The sequence below is a fragment of the Perognathus longimembris genome, chromosome 12 (genome assembly GCF_023159225.1).
Source record: "Perognathus longimembris pacificus isolate PPM17 chromosome 12, ASM2315922v1, whole genome shotgun sequence".
Taxonomy (NCBI): Eukaryota; Metazoa; Chordata; class Mammalia; order Rodentia; family Heteromyidae; genus Perognathus; species Perognathus longimembris.
This window is the reverse complement of record NC_063172.1, coordinates 34,543,038-34,561,164: the sequence shown is the minus strand read 5'-3', so window position 1 is coordinate 34,561,164 and position 18,127 is coordinate 34,543,038.

Genomic DNA, 18,127 nt, shown 5'->3' with positions numbered 1-18,127 from the left:
AAAACTCTTAGAAATTTAAATTATCTGGTATAATGAGGATGATAATAAAAAAATGAAATCAACAAGAGTTAAAAGAAGTTTAGCAGTGCACAGACATTTACCATACCAATTACAGTGAAATTTTGCCTTACGTGGAACGTGGGCTCTCAAACAAAAATGTAAGTTGAACATTGCCCCTAATTAAAATTACTATTAAAAAATCCCCAAGGAAGTGCCACATGCAATATCCACATACCATTTCTCAGTAAGTCCAATGATTTCTATTTTTTTTTCTTTTGCTATTGGAACAGATCTCTGCTTCTTTGATTGAGCTCCAGATGAAGCAGTTGGCTTACACTAAGGGACCATGTTGCATGAAAAATAAGTATCTTTAAACACTAGAATCAAACTCCTGCACCATCAGGTGCCCACATTATGAGAAGCTGCCACAGGAAGACAGAAGTCCAAGTAAAATCTGCCTCTCCATGTCACTCTTCTCATGGGACATGTGCTCAGGCACTGGAGTGCTGTAGGAATGGCATATGATATTTCATGTCTCCCTTTCTACCACTCTGCCTGTCTCCCTCTGTTTTTCTCTCTGTCTCTTTCTTTTTCTTTATCTCTCCATCTCTATCTGTCTCTGTTTAGATAAGCACAAATAATTTTTGTAGGATAAGGACATCTCAAGCAATATCTGAGACATACTTGTACACAAACTATACTTCCAGTTTATCTGAAATTCAAATGTAACTAGACACCCTGTTTGTTTATCTGACAGCCCTCACTTGAGAGGCATAGATTGGCTTGTACATCCCTTATATTAGATGGTGGTGCTTTCTGATTTTGAAAGTATTTATTCTCATACTTTGTTCCCACTTGAATAACTTACTTATACATATTATGCTTATGCCTCAAGTAACTTGCAGCTTGTTCTACAGAACCACTTCACCTAGGAAATAAGTAACATATAATATATATGTATATACACACACATATTATTAATAAAAATAGTTTGAAAACTAAAGCTTAGTTCCCAACAAAGAATTGAAGATCGTCAGTTTATACTTTCATAGATGAAATCCATAGTGAACTTTACATTTAAAAAATGATGTGTAAACCAGGGAAAACTGGTGAAAATAGTAAAAAGCCTTTGCTTAAATGGAATGGAAAATGTTTAAGCCAAAATAAAGAAGAAAGACCACATTCATATGCTTAATATACTGGATTTGTACTCATTATGACATCATTAATAGCCAATTAAAAAGTATTCTTGGTTATTCAGCTTTCTGACCCATTTCACATTAATTGGTATTGATAGCATTTTATTTCTGCTATATGCTTTCCTAGGACCAAGACCGATGGATTCTGACCCTGAAAAGTGTGGTGCTTTAACAAGGCAAACACAATGTTGTGTTATTTTTATTATACCATATTACCTGGAAGGCAATTACAGTTCTGGACTTTAACATTGTTTTCCAAGAATAACAATTATATACTGTTTAGTTTGGCTCAGGCAGCATATGTGGCCTCCCACCTGTCAGAATTAAACTAAGAAACTCCTGTAGGTCAAAGATCTGAGGTAAATCATAAAAGTTACAACTTTTCTTAAAAGACAAGGAGTAGAATGTTCTGTTGGCTTCACTATTAAATGTGAAGAAGGGAGGAAAGTTAAACAATAAACATCTGAGAACTGTAGATCTTTTGATCATCCTTAAAACATTCCTCAAATGCTGTCATCTTGATTAGGGTTGGAAGGTGCTGGCATTCATGACATTTTCTTTGGAATAGCTCCGGAAGTGTATCTTAAAGTGGTAGTAAGATGCCTTGCAGGGGATTATAGAAGCATTTCAGGAGGTCAGGTGGCCTGAACAGCTGACTTCAAAACCACTATTTAATTTTGAGGCAGAAAGGGGGGGGGTGTGACAGTCTAGCGTCTAGGCAGAAACTGAAGACTGGACAATTCAGTCATTTCAAGATCTTTATGCTCTTCTTTTCCTAGTTCCTTCCCACAACCTTTCAGTTAACTTACTATTCCCATACCAGAGATATGAAGATATGTAGGATTGCAAAGTCAAATAAGACAACATTTCTTTTATTTATTTCAGTACATACCACAACATGAACATGATATAAATACTTTTTAGGGGTGAAGCATATTAAATTTTACTAGTAATAGTAAGCAAACTGTCAGTCTATATTTACACACATTTTGTGTAATCTCTTCTTTTAATTCTCTGAACTACTAGAGTTAGGAAAAAGAATTCCTGAGAGGTATTAGGTAGATGACTGACCATCCTGACATAAGAGAATAATGGATAGGAAAAACCCTTTGTCATATGTGTGGCAATTGAAGTGATCCTATCATGCACCCAGCAAGAAAACTAAAAGCTAAGCTTCAAAATCAGGTACCATTGTGCCATTTCATTCATTCTTTTCCATGAACATGCTTTCATTAACATTTGTACCAATAGCCCTTCTCTTTTTTATTTTAATTTTATTGTCAAGGTGATGTACAGAGGGGTTACAGTTACATGCATAAGGTAGTGAGTACATTTCTTGTCAAACATTGCTATCCCCTCCCTTGTTTTCTCCCACTTTTCCTCTCTACCCCAATCCTTCCTCCCCCAAGTAGTAAAGTTCATTTCCAAATATTGTCTTGTGAATATCACTGGTGCATTGGTTAGCCCTTTGTCCTTTGACTCACCATTTTGTTCCCCTTTCCTTCCCCAATTCGGAATATATATGTATATGTATATATTAAGATATATTTTGAGATATATAGAAATATAGATATCTCTCTATATATATATAGATATGTATATCTATAGAGATATCTATCTATCTATCTATCTATCTATATATATATAGAGAGAGAGAGAGAGAGAGATATCACACAATACCAAAATCAAATACAGCAACAAGGAATAAACCAAAGGGCCAAAAAATTAAAGAAAAGTTAGTTTAATGAACTTAAACTATCCTTGCTAATTTTTTCTTTTCTTTTTTTTCTGTGAACAGAGCCTTAGGTTTTTTCACTCAAGGCTGGTGCTCTACCACTTCACTCACAACTTTGCCTCTTTCAACATTTTGACTATATCATCCCACTGCCTTCTTGCCTTCATTGTTTCTGTTGATTTTATTTAGTTTCCCTCATATATGACTTTTTTTTTCTTTCAGCTTTTAGGATTTTTTCCACCTTTCATTGACTTAGTAGATCTCTGCACATTCTGTAGGAGGAGTTTTTTGTTTTTTTTTAATTAGCTTCTTGGATATATATATGAGATTGTTGCCAGTCCTGGCGCTTTTATTCAGGGCCTGAGCACTGTCCCTGGCTTCTTTTTACTCAAGGCTAGCACTCTACCACTTGAGCCCCTGTGCTACTTCTGGCTTTTTTCTGTATATGTGGTGCTGAGGAATTGAAACCAGGGCTTCATGCATGCTAGGCAAGCACTCTTTACCAGTAGGCCACATTCCAGCCCCCTTGCTAAATTAATCTCTGCAAAGACTACATGTGATAATTTGTAATGACAATTTTATAGGAAAATTACTTATACAGACCATGAAGGAAACATAGAAATAAAAATTTTGACCTCAAATGAAATAAATCAGTATTCAAAAAAATCAATCTGGATTTACCCAGAATACAACACTGCAATACTACACCATTTCTTTTTCTTTTGCTCTGCAGAGAGGAAGACAGGCCATATTACCAAAGTGCCAAACCCATGAGGAGATTTGGTATCTTATTTGCTGGTAATTTTAGTTTATTTTTTGTCTTTCTATCTGTATTTATTTATATCTTTATTGTAAAGGTGACAGGGTTTACAATTACATAAGTAAGATAATGAGTATATTTCTTTTTAAACACTGTTTTTTGGTGTTTTGTTTTGTTTTTTTAAGACAGCATTTCTTCATGTAGCCCAGGTTTGCCTGGAGCTTGCAAATCCTGTTTCAGCCTTCTGGTATTACATGCATATGCTACCATGTCTGGTGGAGAAGCCTTTTTGTCGGTTGTGGGGCTTGAACTCAGAGTACTCTCTCTGAGCTTTTCCGCTCAGACTTTGAGCCATAGCTCTACATTTGCTATTTTGTTGTTGTTTTTTGTTTGTTTGTTTGTATAGGTGGTTAATTGAAGATAGGAAGCTCATTGACTTTCCCTCCTGGGCTGGCTTGGAACTGAGATCCTCAGATCTCAGCCTCCTGAGTAGCTAGGATGTCAGGCATGGGCCATCAAAACCCAGCTTTTTTGCTTTTTTGCTTTTGTGTGCTGTTTGGTTTCTTTCACAAAGTATAGCCACTTATTTACTATGAAGCCACTCTTACACATCTGTGGAAAAATTACACACAAACTTAATTAAGGAGAAACATAGCAATGTCTATACATTGGAAATCTTCAGAATAAAATTAATATCACCAATAAAGACCCAGATTTGGTTTTGTCACCTATTTCTGAATATTTCAAATACAAGTATCCATTTCCTAGCTGTACACATGGAAATATCTGTCTCTCATTTTTAGTGCCATAATATATCACATACTAATATGAATGCCAGGACTTCACATCTCCATTTCAAAATGAGAAAACAGTGACTGAAGAACACTTTAGTAGCTTAAAAACAAGTATTTCCAGAGCTGGTGAACACCTCACAGTTGACTAAAACTGTAAACCAAGCTTTCTTCAGCAGCCCTGGTGGAATGCACAGAGTAAACGTGCACCTCCCAGAGAGAAAGGAGGAGAAGGGAGGGTGGGGAGAGAGGGGAAGAAACAAATTGAGGAAAGTAAACAAAATAAAATATATTATCATAAAAATGTAGAATATCAAAGGAAACCATTTAAGAATAAAAGCAGGAAGCAGCTCTCATCCATCAGCCACACAGCTGGTATCATCTCTGATTTCGGGCTCAGCCGGTGGGCATTACTGTGTGGAATTACTTTCGAATTCTAAGTATTGTTTAACATTGACCAATTGCTTCTGGGAAGGCTTAGAATACATCAGGAATCTTCCAAAGAAGCAGTATTTAGGAATATTTTAATTTACCCAAAGCTAAAGAAAGCCCAAAAGAGAATGAGCTGAATTTTGGAGATTAGTAAATATACATTAAAATAATATCAAATGATAGCAGCATAACTTCAAAGAACATGCCATTCTGAATTAAGCAAAAAAAATTAACTTGATCAGTGTCTGGAAGGGGCATATTATCTGGCAGCATATTATCATTGGGTTGAGTCTCAGGGACAGACATTGAAATTTCTTCCTTCTCTTCTGTGAAGGGTTTCTGTGGAAAGGATTTTTCAAGTCAGTTTTCCTCAGAATCAAGTGAACAATTTGCTACATGCGATCAGTATTTTCTAGCAATGACACAACAAAGCAATATCTTCTCTATGTGTGGTACAGACTACTCCTAAATGATGGACCATCACACACAAAGGGACATTTAGTTCTTTTATGTATTGGAGTACTCAAATCTGCTAGTCTGAATTTTCAGAATGACTTAGATAGAATGAGAGACTCGAATGAAGTTCATGAGATTAAATTAATTTCTTAACTTTACAAAACAAAAAGTAAGCATAAAACATATATATGAGTCCAGTGAACAAAATTCCATGGCTGCAAATAAACTTTTTCACTTACTCTTTTTTTAAATTAAAACTTAAAGGTGATGTACACAGGGGTTATAGTTACTTAAGCCAGGTAATGAGTACATTTCTTTTTGAACAGTGTTACCCCTTCCATCGTTTTCTCTTAGTTTTGGTTTAACCAAGTGGAGGTCAAACTTTTCTTGGTTGGGACATATTCCATGAGGTCAAATGATGTGTAGGTCACATTGATCATTTTACTTCAAAACTACTAAGTATTAAATACACAAAAATATGAACTTAAATTTGTAAGAATACATATACTCAAAAACAGTGCAGTAATTTTGGAGAAAATATTGAAGTAATTCATGCTAGTTTTTCATAGAAATAATTATTAATGCTAATATGTCCAAGACAGAAGGTTCAACAGCTCCATCCTATGTTGTCAGTACAGACAAGGACATTAAACTATCACAATTAAACTGTAATAATGCTACTTTTAGTAGACCAACAGAAATCTTAGGGTTTGTAGCTAAGAGCTGCTATCGATTATGCTTTGCCTTAATTGGCCTCATAATTCAGAGGTGTAGAATCATTTTCTTTCTTTTTTAAACCAAGTGTCATTTACATATTTGTATTTGTCATTTACATATTTGCAGCCAATACCAAAATGTCAATACAGGCAGGTGGCAGTGTGCAGTTGATGAAAAGCATATAAGAACCAGACGTGTTTAGAAAAGCGTATAAAAAACCATACGTGTTTACCTCCCCCTGTACCAAATGACTTGGTGGGTCTTATATGGGGGTAGGCCCAGATTGTCTATGCCCATGGTAAAGTATGAGTTCATTATACTGGAAGACTATACAGGCCAATGACAGGAACAAGAATTTGGAGTTAAAAGCTCTATGCTCAAGATATAGTAATAACAATAACAAAATATAGTTCTGGGTAAATCTAAATAGCACTGAGTCACAATTTCTTACCAATACTCAATTTCTTACCCAAAATTGGGGTATACATAAAATATCATCAAGAAAATAACATGTTTAGAAATTACAAGATATATTTTCTTTTCTTTTTTTTCAATGCCTATGATTCTGAAATTTGAACTCAGGGATAGGTACTCTACCACAGGAGCCATACCTCTAGATATTTTTGTTCAGGTTATTTTGGACACAGATTTTCCTTTTTGTCCAGGCTAGCCTGGGCCTACTTGCACTTCCTAGTATAATTTGTGCAATAGGAAAGGCTATGGTGTCTAGATAGACACTTCTCGGATGAAGAAATAGTCTAAGTAGACACTTCTCAGAGGAAGAAATAAAAATGACAAAGAAACACATGAGGAAATGCTCAACATCCCTGGCCATAAAGGAAATACAAATAAAAACAGCACTGAGATACCATCTTACCTCAGTAAGAATGGCCTATATTCTGAATTCAGACAACAGCAAATGCTGGCAGGGATGTGGAGAAAGAGGAACCCTGCTACACTGCTGGTGGGAATGCAAACTAGTACAACCACTTTGGAAAGAAGGCTGGAGGTTCCTCAAAAAACTAAACATAGACATACCCTACAACCCAGCCATACCACTCCTAGGCATCTATCCAGAACAACAGAAAGCAGGATATGACAAGGCCATCTGCACTTCCATGTTCATTGCTGAACTATTCACAATAGCCAAGATATGGAAACAACCCAGAAGCCCCACTACAGATGAATGGATTCAAAAAATGTGGTACCTATATACAAAGGAATTTTACACTGCCATTAAAAAAGACAAAATAATGACAGTCGCTGGAAAATGGATGGAACTAGAACAAATCATGCTGGGTGAGACAAGCTTAGAACTGAGAGACAATGGCTCATGGTCTCCATGATATGTGGGTGTTAGAATTAAAATCCAAAGAGACAGAACAAAGTAAACCATGTCCAACTACTAATTGAGGTAGGGCTTCTGTGAGCTACTTTGCTTGAGCTGATCTTGAGCCAGAGTCCTCCTTGTCTCCATCTTCCCAGTAGCTAGGATTACAGGCAGGACAGCAATTGGCCAACATTTCTCATTATTTCTTCTTCTTCTTCTTCTTCTTCTTCTTCTTCTTCTTTTTTTTTTTTTTTATTTATTTTTTTTGGCCAGTCCTGGGCCTTGGACTCAGGGCCTGAGCACTGTCCCTGGCTTCTTCCCGCTCAAGGCTAGCACTCTGCCACTTGAGCCACAGCGCCGCTTCTGGCCATTTTCTGTATATGTGGTGCTGGGGAATCGAACCTAGGGCCTCGTGTATCCGAGGCAGGCACTCTTGCCACTAGGCTATATCCCCAGCTCTTCTTCTTCTTCTTCTTCTTCTTCTTCTTCTTCTTCTTCTTCTTCTTCTTCTTCTTCTTCTTCTTCTTCTTCTTCTTCTTCTTCTTCTTCTTCTTCTCCCTTCTTCTTCTCCCTTCTTCTTCTCCCCTCTTCTCCTCCTCCTCTTCCTCCTTCTCCTCCCCTTCTTCTCTCTCCTCCTCCTCCTCCTCCTCCTCCTCCTCCTCCTCCTCCTCCTTCCTCCTCCTCTTCCTCCTCCTCCTCCTCCTCCTCCTCCTCCTCCTCCTCCTCCTCCTCCTCCTCCTCCTTTTCCTCTTCCTCCTCCTCCTCTCTTTTACAATATTTTATTTTACTTAAGGAAATGACCAAAACAATCTCTCATCTTCTCACCCAATTGGGAAAATGCTTTATGTTGGTGTCAATATCTATGCCAAAGAGAAGACTCTAAAGACAATCTCAGTAATTGCTGTGCACTTATGAAACTCTTTTCCTTCACGGGTATATTAATTTGTAATTGGTCAAAATGATGAAATATATCTATATGCATGTACAAATATTATAGATATTTCAAATTGAGATTCATTCTATAAAATAAGCACTAATAAAAGAGTTTAAACTACAACACTTTCAGAAAAAGCATGTAAACATCTTTACCTTAGGAAGATTGAAAGTTACAAAAGATGTAATGTAATCAACTACACAATTATTTTGAAAGTGTTGATACAATTTAAGCACAGGGTTTTAGAGCAGCTTGTTCCCTGATATATAAGAAAATCTCAGTGTGGTAACAGAAGAATTCAAAAATTGTCTGGCATTCTTGCCCCCTAAGTCTGGCAAAGTAATACTTTAAGAAATATATATGTATATTATCTATAGCACCCCTAAATAACCACCAGGTGCTAAGTGAATGATTCTTCTACCCTGCTCCAATTGTTTCCCCCTTCTGTAGTAGCCCAACATTAATCACATTATTTTCCTGCTGTAGGAGCCATATTTGAATATGAAATATGCAGTGGGTAAATGGCATGTCTGCTTTTCGAAATGAACAACAATAACTGCTTCCAGATAGTCTTATCCAGCAATCATTATCTAGGTTAACCAGAAAAATTCAGCCTATGTGAGCGGCAATGTACAGACACCTTAATTTTTTTTTTATCAACTTCTGCACAATCCAAGCAAGTCTTTTCATTTAAAAGAGTGAGCCTTGAAAGAGTTCCCTTCTACGTGCCTTAAAGTAACACACGAATCAGCTAAGGCAGCTTTCACATTTATTTGCCTCCCAAGCACTCGTGAAACAACTTGCCACCGTGGTCTTTGACTTCTATTGCGCCCACCCTAACGATTAATATTTGCCTCTGGTTGAACCAACTCCAACGCCAAGGAATGTACTGGATCTTTAAACAGACCTCCCACCTTCTCGGTAAGATGTTGACTGTGCCTGGTGATCCACAAATATTATCATTGCGTGACAATGCGGTTTCATCAAGGTACGTCTCAATCCGTGGGATCCGAGTCACACACAGCAGACGGCGGCTTTGGCGGGGCTGTGCGCACGCTGCGTGTGTTACTTACTGGTTATATTGCGGTGGCCACACTGAGTCCCGTATGGCTCTGTATTAACGAATGGCATGCAAGCACCTTCTGTTGAAACATCTGCGACAGGGAAATTTCAGGCATTTTTCCAGATAATTTTTGTGCTCTGGACCAAATTTTCATTAGGACTATAAAATCTGGCAGGCAGTATTGTTGTGTATGATTTTTTAATAAACTGGGACTTGCCTTTGTTAAAGGAGTGAGGAAAAGGGCTCAACGGGGGCTCCTTTCTATTATGAAAAGTTCAGAAAACATATGACAGTTCACAAAATAACGTCTTCCAACTTCTTTTTTCTTTCCCTCTCAATTGCTTTTTTTTTTTTTTTTTTTTTTTTTTTTTAGCAAGATTTCAGGCTTTCTTAGATGTACAAATAAAATTCACAGTTTGGGATCCAAATGAAAAAACACACACACTCACACACACACACACACACACACACACACTTTCAAATTTTGGAGTAAATGAGACTATGGGTGGCTTTTCTTAAAGGCAGGTTTATTAAGAACGTGTAAAGCCAATTAAGTTGTTTCTGGGGTGTTTAATCTTGGATTTTAGCTGCTGAAATGTCTGTGCAGTAGTTTTTAATGCTTTATGAGACACCATTTCTCAGAATTAGGAAATAAGTGCAAAGATTGGGTACATGCCTATTTATCGCACAAACAATGTGAACTCAGCAACTAGTATTGTTCATTTTTCTCATTCACTGAACTATAGGCTTTTTCTGTTTTCTTTCTTCATTACCAATAACCACCATACTACAGCAGTGGAGACAAGAAAAACTCCCTTTTGTAATTCCTTAATTCCCTGTGCCCTGCTACAAACACTAATGCAAAACAAACATGTTTGGCAGTTAATATGTGCATTATCATTATGTAAACAGGCATGTTATCATTATAACTCGATGATATTGTTCTTTTTAAAGGCTTTTTTTCTTTCTAAATATATTATCCAATTTAAGTTATAATGTGTACTATACCACTGGGGCTATATAAATGCCCTAGATCACAGAGAATTTGTAGCCTGGATATAACGAAATGCTAATCACCTATTCACACAGTGCTTGATGCTAAAACTACCAAACAAAAAGAGTGCTGCTGCTCCCATTGTTCAGTTATTCCCCAGCCATACACAGAAGCCTTTGAGTTTACTATCCATCTTGCTGTTCAAATTGAGTACCACATTATGACATGTTATATTGAGAACATTATAAACTGTGATGATACATTTTAAACTCAATGAGATGGATGATCTAGAAGTAGCAGAAAATAGGCTGCATATCTGAACCCTCTATGAACTAGGAACACCTCAAATCACAGTCTATTTGGGAATGTTATAATGTTTGCATAAATCCATTGCTTATGCACAGCACCAGGGAACTAGTATCCCAAGGCAGGCAGTAATCTGTAAAGTTCTTCTGGTGCATGATAAGCATGCAAGACACATCTTACATTCTCCTTGGTGATTTGCAAATGTTTATGCAAGAAAGAGCATATAGCTAGCTGCATATTGTATAAAAAGATCAATGCTGATTTCTTCAGTAGTGGTTGGAAAAGAGCATAGAAGAGATGGATATAAGAAAAATGAAGGGCTTAGTATATCATTTAATTTACATAGGCTCCTACCTCCAACAGCAAAACCAAACTGAAGGAGGCCCCATTATTTGTTGTCTTTACTATCAGTAAGTTGTCAAAATTATTAGACATATTACCATTTATTTTACTTATCTATAAAGAGATGTGCCAATAAATAAAAATAATGGTGTCTCAATGCTTCATTTACTTTCCCTTTTATGGAACAAGGAAGCTATTATCTGCAAAACAATAAGACTATGTTTTATTTTTTATCTGTTTGTGTAAATAACACTGCATTTTTTTAGTCTTTCAAGGGAAAATGCCATTTGACAGATCATTAAGAGTGCAAACAACTTAAAGATCAATTTTTGCAAATGTAAAACTTATTAGCATTAGAAAGTGACTTATAGAACTTCTGAATAAAAGAATTTTTATCCTCATTCTTTACCTCATTTCTCTCTGTGAAACACTTATAATATGTATGTGTTCCAATTGTAGTCATCATGTTTAGCTTGAGAAATTTCAAATATTTAATGTATACATTGCAACTTCAGTTTTGGTCCAAGAAAACAAAAATCATTTCTATTTTAACAGTTTGATGACAGGGATTGTCTGAGAAGTATGGTGGCAGACAGATAATTCAGTAATTCATACAATGTACCAGGGGAAACAGAGTTTTAAACTCCATAGGTAAGCCGAGAGTTCCACATGTCAGCTTTGACCACTCACCATAACACAATTAAGAGACATGGCGAAGGGCAAAGAAAAAGGATTTATGAAACAGCACACATTCCATAGGGAGAGAGACCTTTCAGAACATCTCCAGTCACCTTCTGTTGTGCAGACATGAGGTGCAGGTGTAAAAGATATGCATTGCCCTGAACATTTACAGTCAAAAAAGAATTCAGAGGTGGTCACATGTGGCCGAGGGTGGCATCAAAGCTACTCTAATTGTTTATTGCCTCCGGATTGATCAGATGGAGCCTTTTGTATATTATGTCACTGACAATGGGCAGTCCATGAGTTCTTGTCTGTTCCTTTCTGGCTCCCAAGATGGCTGTGAAATGACTGCAGAGAGAACTATTTAGAGCAAAGACACATAGAACATTATATAGAATGAAGACATATGCAACATATGAGTCAAGGTAAGTAATCAGTGCCTTAAGCAAAAGCAATTTTCAAGCACCTCTTACTCAGTGCATGCTGTCTTTCTGGAAAGAATCACTCTCCTTCACTATGGATCATTATCCTTGGTACCCCTCTGTGCCTAACCTACTATTTCCCACTATAAATGATATTAGTTTTTCTAGAGGGGTCATAACAAAATATCACAGAATGAGAACAAATTTATATTCTCGTAGTTCTGGAGTAGGGAAATCCAAGGTTAAGAGTTGGTTTCTGGTGAGGCCTCTCTTCCTACTTGCAAATAAAAGTTTCTTCTCATTACATCTCCACATGGCCTTTTTTTGTGTGTGCACCTGAGAAGAAAAGGAGAAGGAAAGGGGAGAGAGAGAGAGAGAAGGAAGGAGAAGGAGCAATGGAAAAAGAGAAACATTTTTTTTTATTTGATGTATTTTATTTCTTTTTTTTTCCCTCAAATTTTTATTATCAAACTGACGTACAGAGAGGTTACAGTATCATACGTTGGGCATTGGATACATTTCTTGTACTGTTTGTTGCCTTGTCCCTCATGCCCCCCTACCTCCCCCCCTTTCCCTCCCCCCCCCAGGTGTTCAGTTCACTTACACCAAACAGTTTTGCAAGTATTGCTTTTGTAGTTATTTCAAAGAGAAACATTTTTACGGTCCCTTCTTATGGATAGCAATGCTATCAGGCTACAGCCCCACCCTGGTACTAGATTTAACCATAATTGTCTTATTAAACTGTATTTCTGAATGCAGTCATAGTGGAGGTTAAGGCTTCAACATATGTATTTTAGTGGGATACAATTCAACTTATAACACTAAGCCATCAATCAAGTCACAGCTAAGACCTGCTTTCCTACCGAGAGTGTTCCTCAACCCCTACCTAAGTCTGGTTAGGTGATGGTGTCAAACTAAGCCAGAGGTCTAGTAGCAACTCTTCATGTCTGTAATAGCAGGTCAGAAATGTTTTCCACACTGTGACAGTGACTCCTAATGATGAGTTAAAATATTACCTTTTTTATTGTCAAGATGATGTATTATCTTGAAGAAGGTGCTACATGAGTTAGTCATATGTGACTCAAGACCACTCATCAGAGTTTGAAAAACTGATGAGAGCTGCTCTTCTTTTCTATTCTTTTCTCTGCTCCTCTCTTCTTTTAGTTCATTTGTTTTGGCAGTATTGGAGTTTGATTTCAGGGTTTGACATTCAAACACCATGCTTGTTTGGTTGGTGTTGTATCATCTGTGCCACAACTCCAACCCCTGCTTTTTTGCTGTCTTTTAAACAAATGTATTTAAATAGTTGTATTACAAGGGTTCAACTCATCGTGTCAGTTTATGAGTACAATGCATCTCCATCAGTGTAACTGGAGAAGGAATCTTACAGACTTCTTTTACCAGATCTGACTGGGGAACACTCTTCTCTGAATCACAGTCTCCTGAGTAGCTAGAATTACAGACATGAGGTGTCTAGCTGAATCTACATTTTTTTTTTTTTGTTTTCGGGAAAACAAAAGAACTGGAAGATTTCAACAAGTTGAAATCCACAGAAGGTGGGGTTTCAATAATTGACACAAATATCAGTGTGTCATCTCGTTATAGCCCTGATTTTATCAAAGGAAAAGAGATTTAGAATTCTTACTGGTCAAGGTGCCTCAGACTAGAAGCTGATTAAAAATAGAATTGTCTTTATCTATTCATAAACTCAGATGCAGGCAAGTATCCTACTCTCCTTCTGAATCACGTGGATGCCCCACCCCCACAACTTCCTTAGAAGGATGAATAGGATCCTGCTGTCATCATGGTTCATACTTTTGAATCTTCCCTTTGGTTTCCTTTTCAGAAATCTTGTCTAGTTTCAGACAAGCTACTTGTACGTATGGAGTGATATGACTCATATCAGGACACACAGGAACACTTGCTGCCTCTTCCTGTGTCTCAGGATTGACTGTAATTGCAGTTGCATTACTGCTGAATGTGCCCTGGCAACTTGAAAGCTTTATGTAGATCAGTTATGTTACACAGGTAACCTGAGAGAATCTCTGTATAGAGGAAATTAGAGTAGAAGATTTCTGCTCCTGGAACCTTTAGCAATGTCTATAGAAATTTGGCATCATTGACACTACTTGTACTAGGGAGGCTGACACTGACATTGTCTACTGAGTAAAACTCAAAGATGTCATTAAATATTTTAGAATGCTCAGGGAAATTTTTACCATAAATGATTGTTCAGTCTCAAAGGCCAATGGACCAAATGTAGAAAATGTGCTGTAGTGGTTAAGAAAATAGTTTTTGGATTAAAACAGTTACCTAGATAATTTCCTGAGCCTCTCCCAAGTTATGTTTATTTATCTATAAAATGAGGATTAAAAAATACACTTTCAGTTCTGTTATAAAAGTTAACTGAGATTATGTATTCAAATATGTTTTTCTTAGTTCATCTAGAGCAGAGTGTTTGACAAACTATATAAAGTGCTTTTTATGGTGACTATTACTCATAAAACATCAAATAAATGTGAACATTAGGTTACATTTCTAAATTAATAAAAGAAATACTGTGAATGCATAGTATTCAGACTAGATGTTTGTCCTGGAGGGGGCTGAGTGGGGAGAGTGTGAAAATGGAGGAGGACATAAGAGTGGAGTTCTAGACTGGGGAATTGTCTATGATTGCTCCATTATTTGCAATGGGGCATGGAAGAAAGAAATGCAAATCACTAGCTGGGAAAGTCCCAGTGTCTTCTCTTGAATACATGGAAAACACTGAGAATGTGAGAGAAACATTGAGAGGCAGAGAAGGCTCAGAAGGCAGAGAAAGGAAAGTGGAGAATGAGAAAACACATAAGAAACTATTTAGGAAGGGGCAGCAACTAAGAAACCTGAGCAAAACTAAGAGTCTGGGAGCGGGGAAGGAAGAAATCCAATGTGGGAGATTTGGAGGAGGCTGGATTGCAAGTCACAAGCCATTTTCCCTCTATGGCTACATGGTAATGCCTTAAGGATCCTTCCCAAATGAACAAGAACTTATTTTCCACTTATGAAAACAAAGGGAATATAATAGGTCTTCAATCAAGGCTACTATAGTTATACAAATGGAGCTGTCTAAACATTTTTATGGACATCTGAAAACTGCTCCATACCTTCACAGCTTAGACTTCCTAGGAAGGAGGAAAGTCTTGGGATATAGTGGTTCCCACCAGAGCTCTGGCAGATGCTCCACTGCAATGGGACAAGTCTCCATCGGGGCGAGCAGATTACTGTAAATTGAAATACATCCAACACTAATTGGATCCTAGAGGGGATTTTAATCTGTTCTAAACTATCAAACACTCCAACATGTAAAATTCTGAAAAGTCACTGGGTTATTGAACTTACTAATGGGATTATTGAAAAGCTGGAAAGGTTTTCTTTTGCTAACCATTACCCATAAAATGATTTGCTTTTAAGAGCCATAGGGTATTCACTTTCAAAACTTTATGTAAGAAAGAAATGATCTCCTCTGTGTGTGTGTGTGTGTGTGTGTGTGTGTGTGTGTTTACGTGTGCTTGAACTCAAATTTATTTCTTTAACTGACCAGATCTCCCAGAAGTAGAGATCTTGAAAGGAAACAGAGCTCAATTCCAAACCCACAATGGTCACACGGTGCCTGCATTTCCCCAAACTCCTTTAAAGTTGAACATACTTTTCAGAAAAGGGGGGAAAATACACAGACTAGAGGAGGCTTTTTATAAACAAACCATTTAAACATCAGAGACAATTAGCCCCTGCCACCCCCACCCCAGGTTTTAACTTCTGGATTTCATAGCCTTGGCTTTTGTGATAATTTACTTTCAGAATTCCCAGCCTTGAGAGGCTGGCCTGGGTGGCTTCTGCCCTCACACGTGTGGCTGCGTGGAGAGGGGGAGCTGCCATGGTCAGTTTGATGAAGTATATATAAGCTCTGGCTCCGGGTATCTTCAATATCGTGGACGGTCAAGGAGGCGCCTGTTATAAAAATACACAGTGAAACACAACTGAAGGACTGCTCTTTCTCAAAATCCAACGTAATGCATTCCTTCTGTTTAGGCTCATTTTCCAGCCTCTCACATTCTTTGTGAACAAGAGTTATAAAACAACCCTGATGCAGGCCAATTATTTTTACTTTGAAGGCCATTAATCAAGATTGACTAAGAAAATGAAGACAGCTAAGCAAAATTTCATATGTGAGTAGAGTGAGATTAAAATAAAACCAGATGGGATGGACAGAGACACTAAGCATTTTTTCCCCAATTTTTGGACTTGTGTAATAAATGTCTTTTACAAATTACAGCACTCTTATTTTCTTACAGTAAATCAAATGGGGCCGTAATATACAATTGGTCTCATTGCTGAAATGTCAAAAATAGAACCTGCCTTGTTCTCCTAGAGTAATTCCTCAAATCTAAAGCAGCAGCGTGGGCTAACAGTCCATAAACCATCTACCTGTGCACAATCAGAGCTGTACCTGATGGATGTGGGTCTCATGGCCCTGGAGCAAACCACACAGTGAATTCACAGAACTCTCTCCATGGACTGACCAGCATTTGAATAAGAGTTGTCTACTGCTCTGACTTAGGAAAAAGTAGGTTCAAGACCCATTAAATATTCCAGATTTTCTGTCAGGAAAATGCATTGGGAGGTTGCAGATCTGACCTACATAAAAACTTTGAAATTGTTTTTTCTCAGAACTTCAGCATCTGATAGAGCTAGTATGCTCCTTATTTTTTCATATAAACTCACATTTTAAAGTGTACATGTATAACCAGAATAGAAAAATAAGTGTGTATGAGGTAGCAAATAGATTTTTCCCCTGAATTTTATAGCATTTTTTTTCTTTTTTCATCTTGACTGGATTGCAAGGCTCTATCTTCCAGGCGTCACACAGCATCAGTATCTTCCACAGTGAGAAAATGACTGAAAATAACCAGCTGTTTCAGGATCTCTATCAGAACATACACCATAATCCTAAAGAATTTTTCTCCATTTAGCACTGTCAGGTTAAAAAGTCTGCCTAGGAAATGAGACTAAACTTTCTTTTCATAACATAGCACTCAATGAACCATTTTCACAGTATATTTAGAGAGGACATATACATTTCTTAGAGTGGATGCAAAATAATCCGTAATGAAAATGAAGTAAAATTTCAACTGTGGCAAATTTTTTAAACTCTTTTGGTGTTTCTTTTTTAAGAAAGCAATTTTCAGTTTTTAAAGACTTGTTTTTTATTCTTTTTTAAAATAATAAATTCACCCATTAGAATTAACAAAGTCACTATCACACTTTCTCTGTAAGTCTCTAAACAAAGCAACAAGCACTTGTATAAGACTCCTCTGAAAACAATGTGGCTCCTAGCATAGTTTTTATCTTATTTGATGCAATGACTTCTGATCCTCATAAATTACATTAATATTATGCCTTTGTCATTACTCTTATTACTGGTATAATAAACATAAAATTATGTGATTTCCAGAAAAACAGATGGAACTTGAGGTCAACATATTGAATGAGATAAGCCAAGATATTCCAGATATTCCAAATTTTCACTTGTTTGTGGAATTTAGACCTAACGGGACAATGGATGTTAATAATAGGAACTACAATGGGGCATGCATGTAAAAATGTATTGTCTGAAGGAGTAGTAAGAAGAGGACTGAAGGAAAGAAAGGAAAGGATGGAGGGACTGAAGCATATTATATATGAATATATGACCTTCACACCTGTTTAACAGTCACTTCCTCAGAAGGACCACTACTAACACTTATTCTTTCACTTTAATCACTTGCTTTCTTTCTTGTAGATGTGACAGTGACCATTTGGCTACTGTCTATTAACCATTGAACACAAGCAGTTCAGGTCTAGGGTTTTCTCTCTTGAGTTAAGTACCATATGTCCGGTATTAAGTCCATGTTTGGCTATTAATATGGATAAAGTATGTTTGTTAAAT